This window comes from Equus asinus, chromosome 25 (genome assembly GCF_041296235.1).
Source record: "Equus asinus isolate D_3611 breed Donkey chromosome 25, EquAss-T2T_v2, whole genome shotgun sequence".
Classification (NCBI taxonomy): domain Eukaryota; kingdom Metazoa; phylum Chordata; class Mammalia; order Perissodactyla; family Equidae; genus Equus; species Equus asinus.
Window position 1 is genome coordinate 49,287,472 of NC_091814.1, and position 23,598 is coordinate 49,311,069.

Below are 23,598 nucleotides of genomic sequence, written 5' to 3' on the forward strand. Positions count from 1 at the left end.
CACGGTCTTGTGAAATAAAATGTAAGGACAGGTATTCCAACTCCTGTAAATTGTCATTTATCAAGAGACCATGGGAGCCAAAAGGATGTATTCTAAAGACAGTGATGTCCCCAGGAAGGGAATACCCAAAAGTGAAATTAGCTTTATTATTAAGATGATGTGTTTAGGGATAATTGATTTTTGTTCCTTAATTATTCACTCGATAACTCTATTTTAATTTCAGGTAAAAATACCAGCATGTATCCATCCTATGTTTCCTAGGAGGACCTTTGTATTTACCAAAAGGACATTTCACATGAAGTTGGCAAATAGTGTATCTGTTGGGACAGGCTGTGCAGAAGGAGCACTTATCTTTAGGTGCCACGTGGCTACGTGACCCTCTGATATCGCCTGTGGGATATCGCTTCTTCCAAGACACAGCTGTCTTTGATCACATGCTACGCTGGTCTTTTGATGAGTAAATAAAATTCTGTGAATGGGGGGATAGCCCACACCTATACACCCTGTAGTTCTAATCTGCTGTGTTGCACTTTCCACACCTTTCTGCAACACAGTGAACTTGTTTGCACTACAAAAACCAAACACACACACACACACACAAAGACATGGGGAAGCACAGATGGTTTTATATCATGCCTCCTGACTACTCAAATTATGGCTTGCTCTATTCTCTGTTATTCCTATGCAAACTGCTTAATTTTTTGTTCATAAAATTAAAATTAGTGAAGAAAGAATATTTTTCCCCTCACCCCCACCCCATTGTTATTTAATATCTAAATGTTGACACCACTTGTTGACTCTGGTAAGATAGAGACAAGGGTCAGTGGAAGGAGCACAGGCTGTGGTATCAGAAAAAACCCAGACTACAATGCCAGAACCCCAGGCTCTTGCTCCGTGCTTATGATGCCTTCGATAAGGCTCTTCTTTTCTCTCTGTCTCTGTAAAATGAGAACAATGAGACTCCTCCAGAGGGGAAGTGAGACTCAAGTGAGCAGCTAGCAATGTGTTGGGCACAAAGGAGTCACCCATGAACATTAGTTGAATCAGTGAGTGGAAGAGAACACAAAATACTTGAAAAATATCCATTAGGACTATTTTTAGTCCTAAAAGCAGTTCTGCTAGTTGAGGAACGTGTTTTGTGTGTTGTACATATTAAGCTGGAGGATAGTAGTAAAGTTCCTTTTATTTTCTCAACAATAAAACAATGAATTATTGAGTTTTTCTCCATGAGTCTTTTCAGCATTCCAGGCTAAGATCTGCACACAGTAAATTAGACATAAGCATTATTCTTTAAGTCCAGCTTTCCTTCCTTCCATGTGTATGTATTTCCAAGAGCTCTGCCTATAACAATAATCCTTATGTTCTGCTTTACTTCTAAGCATTCAATACTTACTTTTCAAATTCCTTTTATTAATGAGGAGAAAAATATCCTGAAGCTGTGTGAAATATGCCAATTCCTTGAAAATATTTAAAGTTGAGAGATAAAAATTGGACCTATGCTCTCTATATTCTAGTGTGTCGAAAGGTCTATATTCTCAGTTCTGGGGAGGAAGGAAGTCCTCACTTTAAATGAACCGTGAAAGATGAAATGATAGCTCAAAGGCTTGTGTTGGCAGACCAGGTGGAGCTGAAGTTTCCTATTCTTTAGCTCATTCATTATGACTCTGCAGGTGGGGCCCTCTCTGAGATCGCCATGAACAACCCAGGGGAAGACAGGCCTGAGGCAAGCAACGGCTTGCTGGCCCAAGGTAAATTTGTTACGAGTATTTTCCTACTGCTTTATATGGAGAAGAGGGAAGCTAATTCTTGAGGATATACCCAGAAATATGAACTCCTAGTCGCATACTGCTATTGGTTTTAACACAAATGCTAGAATAATTTAGCACCGAGATTGGTAAAGAATATCTATTGCCAATTCTGACTCACGGAGACTATGCGTCCATTTTCTAATACCTCTGTGTTTCACTTTCCTCATCAGTAAAAGATCTGACTACATTTATGTAATAGATTTTTATTTGTTTCTGACCATCGCCCCTTCTTTCTTCTGGAAATAGTATTTTCTTCTTCTAGGGGAACTGAACTCCCCTACCTTGCACTTGGCCAAGTGGTCTGGATGGGAGCTGACCTCACCCTCCTGGACAGTGATTGGCCCTACATGTGTGCACATGCCCCGGGTTGGCACATTCTGAGCATTTCCCTGGGATTTTCAAATGGAGTTTGAGAGAAATGCCTTTTTTTCTTTCTGGTAAGGCAGGGATACAAATCCAATCCAGGGACTGCTTGTAGCCTTGATTAGGAGCGAATGAAGTCAGCGGCAGAGAGCAGAGATAAGGGGTAGAGGATCCTGTTGATATTCAAGCCCCGGTCTCCAGTTTTCCCAAGGCTGGCTCCATCCCTGTGCTTCCTGGGTTCTGGCCATGTGAGACAAGGCAATCTTCTTTCACCTAAGCTAGTACAAGTTGGGTTTCTGATCTAGAAATCAAAAGAATTCCAGTTTACATGCCCTACCTTTCCAGAGACAACCTGAAGAATATAATTCCTCAGATGAAAAGAGCAAAGTAAATATTTTACATGATAGACTACTGAAAGATAAATTGTTTCTCATCATTATAATCAGTTTCTAGAAAATAATTAGAAATGACAAGCTGTGCTGTTGCTGACTCTGCTTGACAGCGTGCATAACACATATGAAAAATAACTGAATATTTGTTAACAACTGACTTCCTCTGTGAAATCTAAGTGTTAAAGCTATTTCAAACAAAATTATTTCCTAATCATCAAACCCAGTGACCATTTTCTTCCTTCTCCTATGTCTCAAGTTAACTCATCCAGCTGTGTTTACAATCAGAACCCTTTCTGTTCCCTGGGAAATTTTATCCCATCACTTCCAAGTTTCCACCCATTAGGACTCATTTTTTTGTATCTTCAGCTTCCGTCTCCACTGCTTCTTTCCCACCTTCTCACATATATCTTTATATCTTCCCTGTCTTAATAAAAAGTTCCCTCAACCACATTCTCCTCATGAGATCCAGATAGAACTATTTTTTTCCTCTGAATCAAACCTAGAGTGAGAGGCACAATAACCTAACAGTCAAGAGTAGAACAGATCTGAGTTTGATTTTGAGCTTCATTAGTTCCAGATTGTCAGTAATGTAATGTAGTAATGGCATAAATTACTGTCCAGTCTGTTTCACAATTTGCTAATCTGTAAAATGGGGACAATAATAGTTCCTCCTTAATAGGGTCTCTGTAAGGAGATAATACGCACCAAGTGTTTAGTGGAATACTAGGCACACAGCTAAGCTCCCCAGTAAACATTGATTACCATCCTTCTTATTATAACCCTCTCTCCATTTATTTATGAGCTGCTTTTCTTCCTTAACATGCTACGTCCTGTCTTTTCTCCCCTCATTCTCTTCAGCTCATCAGTTCTAATCACTAAACCCAAGTCTTCTCAGTCGTTTGGCCTACTGGTTCACCATCTCCATGTTGAATCTCCTTCCTCCTTTGGCTTCCCTGTTTCTCTTCCTAGCTCTCTAAATCCTTCTCTATCTCTCGAACAGCTCCATTTTCTTCCTCAATGCAGGACGTACTGCTGTTAACTCACTGGCTCTCTTCTTCACCGGAGAGTAGGGCCACGTTGAAATTGGATCCAGAACCCAAGTGGTGATGGTGTGTGTTGAACAAAGAGAGGTTTGGACCACAGGGTTCTCACCAAGGTACGCAGGTTTTGTTTGGTGCCCAAAGATGCAGTGGAGTAAAGGGCTAAAAGGAGTTGTAGGAGAAGGTCAAGGACAAGTCTTCATCCATTCAACATTCACTGTCACCAGACTTAGTCTTGGGCCAAATTATAATTAGACACTATAAAAGAAGTTTTAAACGAACTTATTAACACATTGATCAAAAACTTGAGCTGCGTTTAGATGTTAGCTTTTTAAAATCTTTTATTGTGATTACCTTCAATTAGTAACATAATTGCTGCAAAGTGAAAACACAGCTTATTTGTTGAGACTGTGCCATGATCTGCCATTCCTCTTCCATTACAAATTCCCCTGAAGTTGCCCATCCATTTCTGTTATTTTCCAGTGTTCTCTCTAGAATTTTCTTTCTTTTCTATGTCTTACTGCAAACTTGATTATTCTCGAAACTTCAGATCTGAGAAAGTTTGAGAGTGAGATCCAAGATATGTCCACAGCAGGCAAGGAGCTCTATGATTCTGGGTGTTGTGTTGTTTCATTCTGTGGGAAATGAGGCCTAGTGCATCTTGTCAAGGGGTGAGAATAATTATTCAGTCTTTGTGTAAATGTGTCTTCTAAAGTTTCTGAATTAATCTTGAAGCTGGTATGATTCACTAATAAAGATCTCCCTTCCTCCATTGTCTGTCTTGTGAACCATTCCTCCCTGTGACCACTTCAAGGGGCCCCTCCACTGTGCAATTTTCCCTGAGAGCAGAGACTGTGTCTTTTTCATCTTTGAAGCTCTATGTCTTTCATGAGGTAGACACTTCATAAATGTTTGATGTTCTGGGCAGAAGCGGGGAAATATGCTCTAGCATTTCTGAAAAAACATGCTGCTGCTGTAACAAAGGCTAGTGACCCACTGAGACTCATGTTCAAGGGGATGGTGGGCAAATGAAACCACGTGATTGCCCTCCTCTTCCTCTCCCTTCACAGGGATTCACCAGAGGAAAGCAGTCTCTTTCATTTCCCTTCCTTCCCTCTGCACACACTCTCTGTGGACTGGGAGGTGAGAAGTGGACTGGTGATGCCGATTACTGGGTAAGGGGAACAGATGGTAACTACATTTTCAATTCTCCTTATCTCCTTTGATCATCTATACCACTCAGTGAAGTAGGTGATTAGATATAACCCCATTTCATAAGCAAAGTCTAAAGCTTAAAAAGGTCCAGAAAATTCCACAAGATTATTCTTAGTGGCTGTATGGTCAGGTCTCCAGACTCAAATCTAATCACATGAAATTCCCCCTGTCATAGATTTTTGAAGTGCCACCCTAAATAAGGTCAATATGTAACAATAACAATAGCTGTATTTTCCATTTACAAATGTAAAGCTACTTTCATATGTACTATCTACTCTCAATACAGGAATCAATCATCAAGATTCTATGCCACTAACTCTACCAGTCAGGAATCAATCTTTCTAATAAGTAGACACGCTTACCTGATGTATTCATTTTGCATCTCAGTAGTTGCTTTATAATTTTCCTAAAATTTTAGGTTAACTTGTTTTACTAAAATCAATGCATGTGTATCCAAACCCCACAGCAGCAATTTGGTCCTCCAAAGTAGGTAACCTCAGTGGTTGAATGTATTCTGATTTGAAATTAAACGAAATGACTTTTTTAATTGAAATATAATTTACATATAATATTGTGTACATTTAAGGTGTACAATTCGTTGATTTGATACGTTTATACTTTGCAATATGATTAACACCTTAGCATTAGCTAATACCTCTATCATGTCACATAATTATCATTTCTTTCTTTGTGGTGGGAACAATTAAGATCTAGTCTCTTAACAACTTTGAAGTTTAAAATACTGTACTGTTGTCTGTAACCGCTATGCTGTGCATTAGATCTCCAGGACTTACGTACTAGTTGCAAGTTTGTACCCTTAAACAATGTATTCCCAACTCTCCCCTGTACCCCCAGCCCGTGGTAACCACCAAATGACTTTTAAAGTAGGAATTCCACTAAACCATGAAGCAAAAATTCCACTCCAGTAGACTTAACCCCCTTGACAGTAGAGAAATTTCTTATTTATCTATATCCTTAACCCCCTAGCATTCCGCCTGGCATATACTACATATTCAATAAATGTTGAACGAATGAATGAATGATTTTAGACACGTTCTATAGAAGTTCATTCTCAGATCCACCTATCAACTGCCTAAGCAACTCCCAAGCTTGGGGTTTTATGATTTCCTGTCATCCTGGAACCCAAATGTAAGATCATTATAACTGAAGAAAGAAAATCTAAGGGAGATACAACAGCAAACTCAGGGGGTAACAGATTAGAGCATTGAGAAAGGATTCACCTCTAACAAAAACCATGTCACAAACACGCCGAGGCCCAGCTCTGACTAGAAAACATGTAATTTATCTAAAGCCACAGAGCATTAAGAGAAGCGACCTACCTTTAGAGAAGACTGGAAAGAGAAGACAAATACTATGACAATAAGTGTGCTCTGAGATTGCTGTGTATTTTCTGCTTGAGAAGAATTGGGCAGTTTCAGTTGGTACATCGCCTCTTATTTTACCCAAGCAGGAAAAATGACATTTTCATGAGTTGTGTTAGGATCTATTTGTACTTAATTTTGATGAAAGTCAATGTTAAAAAGGGGGCTTGGGACCCAGCCAAGATGAGAAATTCAAATTCCATGAAACTGACAAAGATATATTTCTCTGTTATGGGAGGAATTTCCCCAAAGAACAAGAAGAAACGATCTCTTATTGACTGCTCAAGAAGGAAGCTTACTGCCAGGTCCTTGAGGTCTGCCCTCTACAGAGAAGAAGCACTCCTTGAGAGACAAGGAGAACTCAGAGGAGTGGCAGATTCAAGTCTAGACTCTACCCTAATCAACTGGTGGCCGTGGATGGGTTAACCAGGGATGGCTGCATGATGTAGTGGTGAAAATCAGACTTACAGTCAGACAGACCTGTGTTCTAATCCTGACCCTGCCTCTTATTAACTATATAAAAGTAGACAAAGCCTTTCTAAGCCTCTTCTCCTCAGGTTTATTATTTCCACCAAAAATGATCTTTTCTTTCCTCCTACTCCAACAGAGAAACCACTTCAAACCTGTTATGAGTCCAGATCTGCTTCCCAAGCACCCTGCCTGGCTGAGAAGTTTAGTTTGTACTGGGGACCACTTGTTTATTGTGCAAATAAGGCCAAGCTATTTGCCCAAGGCCCTACCTCAGCAGAATTTTAAACTCTGTAATCCCTTTGTGGGAATTCCTGGGAGTAAATACAATTTATGTGTATCTATTTCATCATTGGCTGCTTGACCTGCTTTATATAGCTTTCTGTCTCAGTAACTCAGCCCAGTCCAACATATCTAATATATTCATAGCCAAGTTACAAAATATTCTCTTGCTGCTGTCCTTGACATATCTTTTTACTTCAGACTTAGCTGATTCTCTCAAATGAGTATCTAGGGCCAGGAAATATATACTGAGATTATCAGGACTCAGTTAAAGATAATGGCAATGGCAATTCATTGCCATTCATTCATTGATTTATCAAACACATTTTGAGCACCTACTAACAGCTACTTCATTCCAGTCACTGTGCTAGACACTGAGGATACAGAGATGAAAGGTCTGGCCTCTGCCTTTAGCTTGTGCTCGGCCCAGTGTGAGGCTGCATGATGTAGTGGTGAAAATCAGACTTATAGTCAGACAGACCTGTGTTCTAATCCTGACCCTACCTCTTATTAACCGTATAAACGTGGACAAAGCCTTTCTGAAATCGGGGGCAAACTTGCTTTAACTATACTCAGTTGTCTGTTTGCAAAAGTAGTTAGATACTGCATTACCAAATCCCACCCTTTAGATAACATCTCTGACACTTTGGTCACCATGGTAACAGGTGCTTATGTTTTTCTGAACTGAGAGTTCTGAACTGAGAGTTGACTCCTTGTCCAGTTCAGTCCAGTTAAGACCACCAACTCATCAACTGGGCCTGTGCAGATAGGTGACTGATAGGTGACCCTTTGACATCAGAGGGTCAAAAACTCTACTCTCAAATCATGCTAATGCCACCATTTTGTGAACATGCTTCCCATGAAGTTTGACTGTGCCTGCATAGATCATCAGCGACGTCACTCTTCCTTACCTCCAACAATCTATCCCCATACTTCAGACCATCCTGCCTCTCTATCCTATAAATATCATTAATCCCCGTTTTGGGGGAGGCAGACTTGAGATTTTTTTTTTCCCCCTTCTCCTCTCCCTTGTGAAAAAACTCTTTCTCTGCTGCAAACTCATTGTCTAGGTGATGGGTGTGTCATCTGGCAGGTAAAATGACCCTGGTTTGGTAACATTTCTAAGCTTCATTTTCCACATCTATATAATAGTCCTATTTCACAAGATCGGTGTGATAATTAATGACGTAAAGTATAGTACCTGGAATGTAGTAAGCACTCAATAGATAGCATCTATGTTATCATTGTCATCATCTTCCTGGAGACAGTCAAGTGAAACAATTGCAACATCACATGTCACGTACGAAGATAGGGAGAAGGTACTATGAGAGCATAGTCTGGGTTGGTGATGAGGAAAAAGACTTCTAACGGGAGAGGAATTGATACCAAGCTGAGCCCAGAAGGGTAAGTAGCATGAAGTCAGGCATGAGAAGGCATTCTAGGAAGACAGACTAAGAGCATCTACAAAAGCCTGGAGGCAAAAAACAGGCAGGCACTTTGAGAAAATCGCAAGTAGTTCAGCATGTCTGGATCTTGGAATATATATAGGGAACTGATGGGAGAGCTAGCGAGGAAGGGAGGGACCATGCTGTCATCCTTGCATTTGGCACAGGGCCTTGTACTGCTGGTCTTCTACCACTGCTCCTCCCATTGAAATACCAGGCGAGCGCATGGTTGTGGGGACCATTGCACTTGGCCTTAGGCTTTAAGGATATGTTTCTTTCAGTTTTCCATTTCTTCCTATGCCAATCATAAGGGAGGAACAGGGCTCTGATATGATCTTCAGGAGTTTCCCTAAGAGGTGTGACCCACCCTCTAATACCAGACGAGCCTATAAATTCATTCAACTCCAGAGAATGCTCTATTGGGTAGGAGGAAGGCCTTATGTCTAGGAGAGCTGGAAGAGGAAAGGAAGTATCAACTAGTGTTCAGCTACTGCAGAAACCATTCCTATGGCCAGTGTCTCTTTTTCTCACTGATGGGTTTGACCTAGCTACAGCTTAGAAGGATAAGCTTTAAACTTGCTACAATGTCCTATAAGCAGGTTTAGTCAAATCAAGTCAACAGGCACTAATTACGCGTGTACTATGTGTCTAGGACCCTGCTAGGCACTGTAGAGAAAGACTAAAGCAGTGTACTGAGACTCAAAGGGGTTACCTAAAGGCCAAGTCTGTGGTTATAAGCCGGTAGGCACAGCAGAACCAGAAACCCAGGTCTGCAAGACTCCAGAGTCCCTGCTCTTTCTGATATATTATGCTGCTCTTTGGGCATTAAGCATGACCAATTTAGCTCAGGAAGAGCTAGGAAATAAAGTACAAATCATGCCAATCATGACATTGCACATGTTGTTGACTTAACATGAATGAGCCTGACACAATAGAGGTCTGCATCCAATCAATGGGAGGAATATCAAATGGCCATGCAAAGCAAGAAGAGGCACGACATGACCAGGAGACGCTTAGCAAGCTCAGGTGGCCTGAAAGATGTCAAAGACTGGGCTGATGTTCAACTGAGTTCTGAGCAAATCAAGAGAAACCATAACTGACCCTCACATCTGTCCTCAGAATAAGTAAAGTGGTCTCTAAGGAGCTCTTGGACAGGAGATCCAGTTTGCTACAGTGGGCCGTGAAGAACAAAAGGCAATAACTGGAAGTTAAAGAGGTTTGGGGACCATGCAGTTGCCTTCACTAGATTTGGATCATGTCTTATTGGGGGCAGGGGTGGAGCAGAGGAACAGCATAAAGAGAGAGAAATTGATGGAATTCACAGGCAGAAGTCTCCAGTAGACTAATAGAATGAACCTATATTAGACTAGAAATTCACTATAAGACCCATGTGTCATTTGGCTCTGTTACCTTTAGACACAAAGATTTCACTTTAGGCATCAGCAAGAAATATCTGTGTAACACTAAAAAAGAAGATATACCAGTCCATCTTACTAAAGAACAAGGTAGAAAAGTAGTTTTAAATCCATTTAGTAGTCTGGAAGAGAGAAACATCTATAGACACATGCAGAATGAGAACTGGGACACACATTAACAATGAGGATTGGTCCTAGAAAAGATAGCTGAAATGGAGTGACTGCATTTCAGACCAAGAATTCCACCTGGCTCACTATAGGGACGTGGAACTAAAATACTCTCAGTGCCTCTGTCTTGGTTTCCTTACCTATATAATGGAGATGATGATAGCTTCCCTGAACCTGCCTTATAGAATTATCAGGAAGATGAATAATGCAGCATATCAACATGCTTTGAGACCTTTGAAAGATGCCTTGTGTAAGTGCTGTGTATGATTTTGTCATTATCATTATTTCCTTAGCACCTTATCATTGCAGAAAATCATGCTTGGAGAAGTGTGTTAGCCATTTTGATATCAATTTCTGGCCAACTTCTTCTTCCTCCCTTATTTCTTTCCACATTGATAGACATTAAGCCAATCTAATTGGTCTACTCAATCTCCCTAACATAGCATGAGCATCCTGACCTTTGAATCTCTGCTCACATCATAGTCCCTGCATTTTCTTCCTCTTCCTCTCATTTTACTAAATCCAAACCTTTTCTCAAGGTCTACTCAGATTTATTCTCCTCTGTGAAGTAACTGCCTCTTTTTCTTAAACAGCACTGTATTAGTCAGGCTTCTCCAGAGAAACAGAATCAATAGGATATACACAGATATATGGAAAGAGATTTATTATAAGGGACTGGCTCGTGTGATTATGGAGGCTGAGGAGTCCCACAGTCTGCAACTGTAAGCTGGAGGCTCAGGAAAGCCAGTGGTGGAGTTTTAGTCCAAACCCAAAGGCCTGCAAACCAGAGGAGCCAATAGTGTAAGTCTAGGTCAGAGTATGAAGGCCTGAGAACCAAATGCACCAATGTCCGAGGACAGGAGAAAATGGATGTCCCAGCTCAAGCAGAGATCAAATTCACTCTTCCTCCGACTTTTTGTTCTATTCATACCCTTAATGGATTGGAGGATGCCCACCCACATTGGTGGGGTGATCTTCTTTACTCAGTCTACCAATTCAAATGCTAATCTCTTCTGGAAACACCCTCATAGATATACCCAGAAACTGGGCATCCTTTACCCCTGTCAAGTTGACACATAAAATTAACCATCCAAAGCGCACACAGTCAACAAAAATTTATTGAGTCCCTACACATAATTAGGCCATGCTCTAGGTACTAGGGATATGGCCCTGAAAAATTATACCATCTCTGTCCTCAGAAAGCTCATAGTCTAGTTCAGTAGCTTTCAAAATTTCTCGATATTGTTCCAGTAAGAAATACATTTTAGGGGCTGACCCTGTGGCTGAGTGGTTAAGTTTGCATGCTCCGCTTTGGCAGCCCGGGTTCACAGTTCAGTTCCTGGCTGCGGACCTACACACTGCTCAAGCCATGCTGTGGTGGCATCCCACATAGAAGAACTAGAATGACCTATAACTAGGATATACAATTATGTACTGGGGCTTTGGGGAGGCAAAAAAAAAGGAAGATTGGCAACAGATGCAACAGATGCTCAGGGCCAATCTTCCTGACCAAAAAGCATACTTAAAAAAACCATTTTACATCACAATATATTACACACCTATATATTTGTGGGTATATGTGTGTATATATATGTACAAAAGTTTCACAATATAATACTTAGGTATACTGCATTCTTCTATTTGATTTCGAATGATGCTGGTTGTGACTCGCTGCTACAATTTTACAGCCCCCTCATGAGTCTGACTTACAGTTTGAAAAATGCTGGTCCCACTGAGATATAGGAAGGGAAATAGTCATGTAAAAAAGTGATTACAGTATTGTGTTAGAAGCATATACTTCTTTTTATTGTTTACCATTGTATCTGTGGGGCTCATGTTACCTATTCAATGAAAGGCTCCCTGAGAGCAGGGACCATGGCCTATATCTCTCTGTACTCTTCCTCTGTCCCTCAGCCTTGGTTTAGTACCCTCCACAGAGAATGCAACAGATATATTATTGTTAATGATAACAATGTATTGTTGTTAATGATTGTATAGTTCAGGTCCTCTTAGAAGCAGATCCAAGAGAGGATGATAAGTGGAAGAAATTTATTGGGGCCAATGCCTGTGAAGGACAAAGAGGGAAGGAGGAGGCGAAGATGGGGAGAACGTTCAGACCATGATGCAGGTCTGATAACTACGAAGAGCGTGAGAAGGAAGGAGAAATGGGTAGGAAGAGCCTTGGACTGCAGCACAATTCCAAGAAGGGGTTGGCCAAGCTGATAGAATGTCCTTGAGCCAAAGTTACCTGTTGGAGGAGTCCCAAGTCTTACAGGAATGGGCTGGCCTCAATGCTTCCCCTGAGCTTCATCAGTGGCTGGGAGCAGCCTGTAGGAAGTGTGGCCTCAGTATGAACATGGTGGTACATCCAGAGGGGCAGCAGCTGGAGTTATCAGTCAAGTATGCTCCCTACAGAGTTATGATTATGACAGTTTTGATATCATAGGCTAGGTTTTCCTTTTCAAATGGAAGCAAGTGGTAAACAATTCTAGACAAGTATATGCCATTTTCCAGCTGTAGCCTATTGGCCCCCTTTGGCTGTAGAGATGAGGCCCTCTCCAGTGGGCCCTCCCACCGTCTAGCTGTCCTGCCATGGAAGAAGCTTTAGGAGTTTCTTCTGACCCAGTTGTTCCAGGTTAGTGTTCTTTAGGGGTGGGGTGGGGGAAGGGTGTTAGTGCTCAGGGAAGAGGCTGATGGGAGACGCTTGAGGAAAGCTGCTGACACCAGTGAGTCCTACTCAAAGAGACTGGATCTTTATAGCCCCACACCCAGAGACTTAAAAGAATTATTCCCTCTTAGTGGCAGTTCTCTGCCTCCACTCCCTGTCCTTTACATCCCACTGCAGCCCACAGGGTGGATTTTAGGACCTAGAAGTGGCCTCTCCTCACTTTTTAATTCAAACATTGCAATTAGTGAAATGAAGCTTGCTTATATCTTCAACAGATTATGAAGTTGCTAGGGAGCTGGAGTCAGCTCTATTTATTCTATTCCTTTTGTCCACTGTCCTGGGACAGAGCTGCCCAGGCTGGGGCACTGCCTGAACACCATCTGATGGCCATCTAGGCAGAGAAGGTGGCCTCTCTCCAGCCCACCAGGAACAGGACCTTTTAGCGATCTGAACTTAAATGTGACACAGCCTCTTCATAGCTATCAGAGCAGACTGGCAAAATCTCCGTCTGTGGTTGGTGACTATGGTTTTAGGGAAGAGAGTACCCACGGACTGTTGTGGCTGGATAGCTCATAGCTGTTCCAGTTTTAGGCCTGGTCTTCATGATATCACTACTTATTGAGTAACTATTCAAAGAAATGTCAGTCAGGTTAAATAATGACTACATTCAGTGTTTGTTCTACTTAGCAGGAACTCAGGCCCTGTACAAGCATAATCTCATTAACCCTCACAACAGTTCTTTAAAAGAGTTGGCAGTATGTCCATTTTGCTAGTCTGAGGAAAGAAGACTCTTGCAAATTAAGACTGATTCAATCACTTAATCAAATAATGGTCATGCACCACTAGTGACAGCGTAGCACTTGAGAGACTAGGGAAGAGGGGGGCACTGAGTTTCTGAGTGCCTCCCATCCAGGCCCAATTGGGTTGGCAACTGCTAGACTTTGCCTCTTGTCATTTAGAAAATCATCAAACTGAAATCTAACCCGTAGTTTCTTCACTTGATTTTGATAGAGAATTACTTCCTCTGTCTTGCTGTCTCTGTGGAAGAGTCAGAATTGAAACTGCATATACCCTGTGCACCATTGTGATAGTAATGGGGTGGCTTTGGGCACACCAAGCTTCAGAAAAATGACTGATCTTTTGGATGTGGATAATGGCTGCTGCAGAGTAGAGAAATTGTTTGAACTACCTTCTTCTTCCTGAAGTCAGACAATATCCTGGTTCAGTAACCCAAAAAGTCTGCAAGGAACTGTTTTAACCCAATCTAATAAATCTCAGCTTGGACTTAAAGGAAATAAAGTGATTTGACATTAGTGGGATAAAAGGCTCTATTCTATTCTTTCTCTCCTCAAAGCTGGTTCTCCAGTTCGTAGCCATGGACTTCCTAAAAAATACCCTAGATTTCTCTAAGACTCTTTCTACACCACATGGATTGCAGCATGTAGGGTCACTTCCAAACAGCATGCTCCAGAGACCTGAGCCTGAGACAACTGTCATCATACCACCCACTGGGGGATTTGATGTGGGTTCTGGGTTCATGATTTGGGAACACTTACTTTGGCTTTGCCCAAATGCTACTGAGGCTTGTGTAGCTCATCATCCTGCGCCCTCCCTTGTTCTTTCCAGTTCACATGGCAGACGATGTTGTGTGAGCTTTTGTCAGAGGCTTGGCTGGCTCTTTACACCCCAGGAGAAAGGTGACCTTTTGAGTTTATACCCAAATGTCCTTATGAAAGATGCCTCAAATCTGTCTATCACATTTAGAGGAAACCCCCAGCCAATACTTGAAAGTGCTAAGAAAGGGTCACTCAAGTCCACAGGACAGATCAAAGATGGGGGACAAGAAAGAGAGATAGAGAAGCTGGTGCGTCTTTTAAAATCCTACTCTTGTTCCAAGATCCTTATCATCCCTAACTAAATTTATTTCCCTCTCCTCTGTATTTGTGTATACTTAGTACTTCTCTTAGGACATTTATCACCAATAATTTAATATTTTATTAGTAATTATGGAAATTTTGCATTAGATGATGTTTTATTCAGCTTTCATAATACATACTATAGCATTTGACACTTCCAACACCTTGGACAAGTCACTTAACCTCTGTGAGCTTCATTTTCTTGCTTTGTGAACAGCAATTATACCGCTCTTTCTTAAAGGACTGGCAAATATGTCCATTCTGTCAGTTTTGGAAAAGAAGACTCATCCAGATTAAGACGTACTACATCACTTAATCAAATGATTCTCTCAGGGTTGTGAGGACCAACTGAGCTAAGGGATGCACCAACTGATTTGTAAAATGCAAAGGCACACACAGGTACAGAACAACAAAGACTCTGAGGTTTCTAGCTTTACAACTGAGTGCCAAAACAGAGACCTGAAGCAATACCTGAGAGGCAGAAGATTTTCGTGTTGTAACCGAGTATTTGACAGGATAGCTATCTGTCTGGCCAATCAGGCTTTTGGGCTGGTGTTCAGGGGGAAAATGTCAGGCCTAATAGGTATGCCAGCCAATGGCATGTAAACAATCACTGAAGAAGGAGTGTGGACTACACCCCCAGGGAGAGGGTGTAGCCTGAGAAGAGGCCGAGAGGAACCCTTGGGAAGGCCTGCATTACAGAGTGGAGTACATGGAGAGGAGATGGCTGAGGAGAAACTGGATTGACAGAAAAACCAAAGGCAGGCAGAGATTCCAAGTCAGAGACTAGAAGTCAAATGAATGAAAAGAGACTTTGGATTGGCAGCTTAAGAGGCCACGGGCAGCTTTGAAGAAGGTGGTTTCAAAGATGCAGCGGGTTGAGGACTGAAAGAGACTTGAGGAAGTGCAGACAATTTGTGGAGGATGTGCATTGTAAACTAGCCTTTTGAGAAATTTGGTGAGGAAAGACAATAGAGGGATTGGCTGGTAACTCCAGGAAGAAATAGGACCAAGGAAATGAAAGAAATAATAATAGCTAATGCCTAATAGTTATTTATTTAAATTAACAAACACTCACCTAGCATTTACAATGTGTCAGGCACTGTTCCAAGCCGTTTACAAAAATTATGTTATTTAATTCTCAACACTACAGTATGAGAAAGTTGTTATTATTATTATCCCAATTTCTACAGATGAGGAAACTGAGACACAGAGTGGCTAAGTGCCCAAAGCAACAGTTAGCAACAACAGAACTGGTATTTAAACTATGGGCAATCTGGTTCAAGAGTCCATGTTCTAACAGTTAAATGGCTTGGTAGCAGCTTGAGGAGGAAGTATCAAGATTTTTCCTTATTTTCAATAGAGAAGACTTCAATTTGCTTGGATGCTAGGAAGAGGGAGCCAGTACTTTAAGAGAATGAACAAGAATTTCTGGATAATGAAAAGAATAATCTCCCAGACCACATGAGTGGCCACGGTGGGAAAGTGTAGATGAAGCAGTTAAGTTAGTCCTGGACAAGAATTAGCACTAACTCTTCTTAAACAGCAGAGAGATGCTGAAAATAGAGATTACATTTTGAGGTGATGAGAGGGAAAACTGAGCAAATTCATATCAGATGGACCCTAGCAAAGTTTCTGCTGAGAGAGAGAGGTTCAGAGCTTGAGTAGAGAAAGCCACAGCTTCCCAGAATGGAATGAGGAGTTGACTCTTACAAATTGCACTAGACACCAGGTACGCTTACCAAAGGCGTCCTATATTCAAAACCACATGCTGAGATCTCAGCCTCCTTCTGTCGCAACTTTCAATGCATTGAGAACGGTATAGAAGGAGCACTTACAGAACAATAAAAGACAAGATAAGATCAAGTAGCACTTGTACGGCTTAATGTTTTTCTGTAGCTTAGAGAAGGGAGAGGTCTGTATGCTTCAGAGGAGCTGCAAAAAACCTGGGCTTGAGCTGGACCTTGAATATCAGGAGAATTTAAAAAATAGAGACAGAGGCACAGTTTTTGGTGGTGAAGGAAATGAGAAGAACAGAAGCATCAAAAGAAGAAAAGCAGGCATCAGAAGGAGCTCTTGGTAAAAGTGTAGGGTCGGGGGGGAGGGGAGAAGTGGCATTCAGGCCAAGACAACCCTACCCAAGGGCCTACTACTGATTTGGATCCCCTTGGGTCCTCATGTCCCTATCAGCCTCCTTGGCTATCTCCCACTCCTGTTTTGCTTTTCTCCATAGCCATCATCACTTCCTAATATACCATATTTAATTTTTATTTTGTTTGTTTACATTTACTAGAATGTAGGCTCGTGAGAGCAAGGAGAATTGTCTGGTTCACTGGTATATCTCCAGGGCCTACATCAAGCCTGGCACTTAGAAGGTGCTCTCTAAAGATTTGCTCAATGAATGAGTGTACCCCCACTTCAGGGTTAACCTGGGGTCCTTCTGGTGTAGGCTCAGGAATCCCGGGGCTCCCTGTGCCTGACTGTGAAGAAAATCCTAACAGCCTGCTTCTCAGCTGGGCCATCTCTAATACCCAAGTGGAAAGCAAGCTTTTAGAAATGAGAGGCAGAAAGTTCCGGGAACTGCGGAGTGAGAAAGACTTCTTTCCTACGGAGGTGGGAGAAGGTGTTTAAGGACTGATGGATTTTAGGCTAATTGATCTAGAATGGTTTGGGGCGAGAATGAAGGCAGCTAGCAGGACTCGATGACTTTGGGAGGCCCCACTCCCCACTCTTAGGAGCCCTCAGGTGTTATTAATCTGTTCCCTCAGCTCTCGCTGGAGCTGTGCCAGCCCTGGTAAAAGGGACAGTTATTCCAGAGTCCTCCTCTGGGGAAGGAGCCTTGCCTCAGATCCTGGTCCAAGTAACAAGGGCTGCTTGTATCCTTGCCGGACTTTTTAGATTGCCCAATGGGAGAATCGATTTTTTTTCCTACATATATTTAAGTTTAAAACTGGCTTCAGAAGAGAAGGAAATAAAACACTCTCTGTGCGGAGTCTAGGAGCTACAAGGCTGAGCATTGCCCAGCGATGGAGTTGATCCACGCTAGACATTCCCACATTCAGAAAGCATCAACAGTAATCATGGGTCATGGGTCCCACACCCACCTCAGATTCCCTCAGGCATTAGTGCAGTCAAATGAGTCGGCCCCTCTGTGAAGGGGTGATCCAATTTTCCTATTCTGTAAAGAGGGTCTGAGAATCCTCACTTGCTCTCCATGTCTGCGTCTGCAGAGGGACGGAGATCTGATCCTACCTGTGAAACACCTTGTGTTCCTTAAAAAGAGGCAATTTGCTTTTATTCAGTGGCACTACTGTTTGGAAAGTCCATTCACCATTTGTCAGGAGAGGTCATTTGTCAGGCGAGGTGAGCTGGCAGTTTCCTGGGAACCTTGGCATGTGCCTGCAGTCTCCCAGGGAGAGGCCTGTTGGCTTCCAGCTTCCTTCCCTCTGAGAAAACCAGAGGCAGTCCTCCCTCTCTATAAAGATGCCCAGGAGGAAAGACTCACAGGGAGAAACCTATGCCTGCCTGCTAGGAAAGGGTGGGCAGGCGGGGGAAAACCTGGTTATACCTGTCAACCCATCCTCCCCAGCCTCCCAGCTGAAACGGCCGCCATGGAGCAACAGGTCCCTCCCTCAGGCCAGGATGTCCTGCTTGGAGCCCATTTCCTGTTAAGCAGAGAGGTAAGCAGGGCCTGAGCCAAACTGCTCGTGGTCAGGGAAGCTCTGCTGGTGCCTTCTCGAGCTCGGATCTTGGTTGGGTCAGTGTAACAGCACTGGAAGGCAGGACTTTGATATCTATCTCAGGATGCTCCCTGGCTAAGGACTGCATGTGTCATTGCCTCCTAACTCTGATGAACAAGCCGTGAGTGTCAAACTCCAGCCCAGAAGACTGATGTGGCAGAGTTTGGCTGAGACAGCATGGCTGGGGGGGGCGGTGGGGGGGGTGGGGGTGGGGGCCGTGAATCTGGCTCCAGAATCAGCTGAGGGCCTGGTGTTTCTGATCTACTCTCCTCCCCACTCTTCCTCTTTTCCTTCTCCTGTACCACGGACATAGACTCTGCTGAAGAGGCAGAACCGCGTTGTGGGGCCCACTCTGTTCCAACGATGCCTGGGTTCTGACCCTAGCTCCACCACAGGGGAGCTGTTTGTCCTTAGGCAAATTACTTCATTTTTCTGTGACTCAACAGCCCTAAATCCATCTGTAATAGGAGAATGAAAAAGTGATCCCTACTCCAAGACCTTTGAGAATTAAAAGAGTTTGCACATGCACGATGAATAGTGCCTGGCACAGGGTGTGAGCTTGATAAATGACACATTCTCATGTTTCTTGAGGCCTCCACATGATGTGGCTGGGAGGGCAAATTAATTCACTTTTTTAGATGTCTGTTTCTTCAGAGGACTGTTTCCTTAACCCCTGGAGGGATTATTGGAGGAGGTGAGACCCCAGAAAGTCCCACTGCTATCTGCTCCCTTAGAAAAGATTGAGGGCAGCCAAGGCTTCCGCCGGCCCCTCTGTGACGAGCCATCTGCTAAGCTTTTTCAAAACTTTTATTCCCTGTGTAGGTGAGAGATGGGTTGAAGAGCGTCAACGTGGTGGAAAGACCCTGAAAGTCATATTCATCTGTGGAGCCTAAGCTCATTGCAGGCATGGGACAACAGAGTTGAGCGTCTACACCGGCGCCTCTGGGATTACAGTGTGCCTCGGAATCACCTGGAGGGCTGTGGAAACGGTGTGCTGGGTCTCAGCCCAGAGTTTCAGACTCAGGATTGCTGGGATGGGGCCTGAGGATTCGCAGGTCTAAGAAGTTCCTAGGAAATGCGGAGGATGCTGCTTGGGGAGCAGATTTTGAGAACCACCAGTTTCCCCAAACCAAAGGGATTCTCTAGCTTCTCTCTAGTGACCCAAAGTCGCTGGTTACTTGTCACTCCTAAATTCTTCTGTGGAGCAGAGCAGCTAGGTGGATAGCGCTGCCATTAGGAGTCAGGCTCTGGGGCCAGACTGCCCGGGTTTGAATCTTGGCCTCATTTTATCACCTGTGTGATCCTGGTCAAATTACTTAACCTCTGTGCCCCAGATTCCTCACAATAACAAATACTAACATTTTCTTGAGAGTTTACTCTGTGCCACGCACAGTTCCAGTGTATTTACTACTTACTTGTTAAATCCTAACAAGACCATGAGGTTGGATGCGCTATTATCCCCGATTTACAGACGAGGAAATGGAGGCACAGAGGGCAATAACTGTAAATGCCTCATAAGATTATTCTTTGGATCAAATGAGATAATCTATGTTAAACTTTCATTTGAACATCTAAGAATCTTAGTTATTTTTACTATGGAAAAAACGATCTGAGGTCCTTTCCCTTCTTTTGAGATTTAAAAATCTCAAATGTTTTCCTCAGAGGGTGAACCATCCTACTTCCTTTTGGGTCCTATGGAAAAGATCCACAGATCACATTCTAGTCTTGTCCCACATTTTGGTCCTCCTGCAAGAGATCAAGCTCCCCCCTTGTAGACTTTCTGTCTCCAGAGAGCTGTCACAGTTTTAAGGGCCCCGGGCCATGCGTGGGTGGAGAAGCGGGAAGGCAGGACACAGCAGGAGGAAGTCTGCGCGAAAGCAATGGTACGTGTGCACCTCGTTAAGCAGGGAGTCCTGTATGAGAACTGACAGGGGCAGCTTCCCAGAATGCAGACAGTATGCAAGCTCACCAGACCAAAAGGGGAGAGAAAGAGAGAAGAGAGATTGCCCCAGCCCCCTGAGCTGCACCAGCACATTCCAGCATGATTGACACTTGCTAGTGGCCTCTGTTTTTCTACAGAGGGGGAAGGGTGGGGGTGGAGCCCTGGCTGTTGCTTTCCATGACCTCGACACATTTTAAGCTTCCTTTTCACGGATCAGGATAGAGGGCTTTCATTAACTTAGGCTACACGTGAACACTAATTGGTATTAATCACCATCATTAAACGGAGTGAAAAACTAGTGATTAAACCTTCAGAACTTCCCAGCTGTAAGAAAAATATTCTGATGGGGCTGGCCGGTGGCGTGGTAGTTAAGTTCGCACACTCTACTTTGGCAACCCAGGGTTCGGTGGTTCGGATCCCGGGCGTGAACCTAGCATCACTCATCAGGCCATGCTGAGGTGGAGTCCCACATGCAAAATAAAGGAAGACTGGCACAGATCTTAGCTCAGGGCCGATCTTCCTCACCAAACAAACAAATAAATAAATAAAATTCTGAGATACAAGGACTCATCATTCAGTTCTAACCCATGCTTTCTCTCACCTCCCAGCTGTCACACTGGCTGCTGCACTTCCGCTCTGTCCCCATACCCTGCCCTGTCTTTGGATCAGCTAATGCCTCTTCATCCCTTGGGCTGTCACCTCCCCTATTAGTTCCTTGATACCCTTTCCCAACGCTACCCCTCACCAAGGCTGGAGCAGGTGCCCATCCTCCGTGCTCTCACAGCCCCAGTTCTTATCACACTGTTCTGTGAGGGCTCACCTGTCTGCCTCCCTCCCTCAACACGAGGGCACAAGCATCTTACTCATCTTTGATTTCCCAGTGCCAAGCACATCACCAGGCTGATGATAGATAATCATTAAATGTTTACCGATTGATTTTTTTTTCCTGCACACCCCGCCTCCTTGCCATGCTAAATGTTGTAGGCCCTCCACCAGTGGAAAGCCTGATTCCTCCCCTCAGAGAGAACAATGAGGGCAGGAAACGCTCAGTGAGTCACTCAGCTTGGTTGGTGGTAAACATTGGGGTAAGAACATGTGTGACGTGCTCCAGGGTGAAAAAAATAAAATAAAAATAAACTGGGGGTAAATCGATTGAGTTGAGCAAACAAGAGGTGCCTGCCTGGTGTGCAAACTGGTCCAGGGTGCACAGATAAATGAGAGGTGTGCCCGAGCTGACACAAAAGAGCTCAGGCTCGTGCAGGAGGCCTCACTGTCCAGTTTGCACCTTTCTAGATACGTACTTCCTCCTGTGGTTACAATTCTGATAAGCAAGCAGGTGCTCCGGAAAACCAGCTTTCCGGGGAGCCTGTATCATGCGGATACTGGGGTTCAGTGTGCCACAGGCTGCCAGGCAAGGCATTCCAGGATTTGTCATCTTGTAGGGGTGAGCATTGTTCTCGCCTGAGTCTGAGCCTTGACAATATCCCTCTGGCGGACAAATCTCTCTGTGCCCACTTCGCAAACCTGATAATTGCAGACTTTCTCTTCTGCTCCAGTCAGTTGGTCCCAAATATGTAACCTTGGTCATCAGGGAAACCAGGATAAAAAGATATTTGAGTAGGAGTTGGGGGGAGTACATTTCTTTGCAATGGGACAGATACATGTAAGGTCATCTCCTGATAGGTCAATAGGGTCAGTTTCTGTAGGAGAGAGGAGATGAAGATAACGTTCAGGGTCTGGGAAGGCAGACAGTCTGGGGGCCTACCTACGTGTTCACTTGCTACGGGAGGACTCCACGGTCTCAGTGCTGCTCCTGGTGCCTGGTTGCTCTTGGCCACAGTCGAATCAGTTTTTTGTTCTTACTTCATTGCTTTTGTGCATACAGCCTTCTTAGGATAAACATGTGCTTTTTGAGGGCAGGGTATGTATTCCAGTGCTTCCTGCATATTTTAGCACAGTTCTGGGGACTTGGGGTGGAGGGAGCAAGAGAGGCAGTACTTGTCTAAACGATAAGAAAAATAAAGGAAAGCATTGGGCACAAAGCCCCAGGCCTGTCCATTGTCTTTCTTATCCAAGAGTAGTGCCCCTAAATTTGGTCCCCTGATTTTATTGGCTTTATAAACCTCTAGATGAAAGCCAATGCAAAGCTTCTGTCATATGGAAACAGGCCCCAACAAAAAATGCATTGCTGCCTATCATGGATGCTCAGGAAACTTTTCTGAGGCTGCTAGGAAGCTCAGGTGTTCCTTGTCAAGGGGAGCCCCCCATTTCCCTCCCCTCAGGCTGCAAAGTTAAGCAAGGCCAGAGCTCTCATCCCTGGGACCAGTTCCTTTCTTCCATGAACGATAACATTAGTTTTCTATTCCTCTAGCCCTTCTAGCTGAGAGATCTGACATAGCAAAGTGGGTGATGTTTCTAGCATTCAAGAAGAAACGACTGAAGGAAAATAGAATGATTGTCTTCAAGTATTTCAGAAAGATTTTTTGATCCTGGAGAGGGGTAGTCTGGTTCTGTAATACTTGCTTGCAGAGGGTAGGCGGGGGCGGGTAGGAAAGGAGAAGCCACGGGGAGACTGATTTCAGCTCAGCAGGAGAAATGACCTTATACCAATTCCAGTGTCTGAAATGGAATGGTCTGCTTTGTAGGGTAATGAGTTTCCTCACACTGAAGGCATCTTCAAAATATTTAATTTAACTTGTTTGAATAGGTAGTAAATGCAACAGGACAAAATTCAAAAGGAGGAAAAATATATTATGAAAAGGGGTCTCCTTCCAGACATTCCTTTTTCATCTGAAGAGGCAACTTCTGTTATCTGGTATTTAATCAAAGGCCAGACAACTCTCCGTGAGGAATACTGTAAATGGGCTGTGGCTGCTGGCATGGAGCAAGATGACCTCTGAGGACCTTCCATCTCTTGGACCGCCCCCTTTACATTTGCGGGTTATAGTCCCTAAGGTTCTATCAAAAAACAGTGGGAATATTGAACCAGATCTGAGCAGACCTTATGGCAACAGGCAGGTTCCAGCATGTGACAAAAGAAATATTTGAGGGAAATGGAGCATAGAGCCCTGTTCAAGCCTTGTAGGAATTCTTTTGCCAATTGCAGTCTTCCCACCATTTGAAACTGAAGATAGGAACACAAGTGCAGGTGACTGGGGAGGGGGAACAAGTCAGAGGAAGAGATGTGGGGCGGAGGGAGGAGATAGGCTGCGGACAGAGTGGAATGGAATGGTGATGGCCCATTACGGACTGCTGGGAGTCGTGACGGGTGACCCTGGACAATGGCCTGTCCTGCTCATTGGAAAACCCCAAGTGCTCCTCTTGGCCTTTACTCTTGGCTGTCTCCTGCCTTCT

At 43.6% G+C, this 23,598-nt stretch overlaps 1 long non-coding RNA gene across 2 annotated transcripts; it reads left to right on the forward strand.

Annotated features, from left to right (window-relative positions):
* The first annotated feature begins 1,584 nt into the window (after window positions 1-1,584).
* On the forward strand, window positions 1,585-22,535 carry LOC139042038 (uncharacterized). Of its 2 annotated transcripts, XR_011498236.1 has the most exons (4): window positions 1,585-1,748; window positions 4,674-4,778; window positions 18,152-18,242; window positions 19,125-22,535. It is a non-coding gene; the product is annotated as an uncharacterized lncRNA (long non-coding RNA). The 2 variants fall into 2 exon arrangements; XR_011498237.1 differs by lacking the exon at window positions 18,152-18,242.
* Window positions 22,536-23,598: the final 1,063 nt, after the last annotated feature.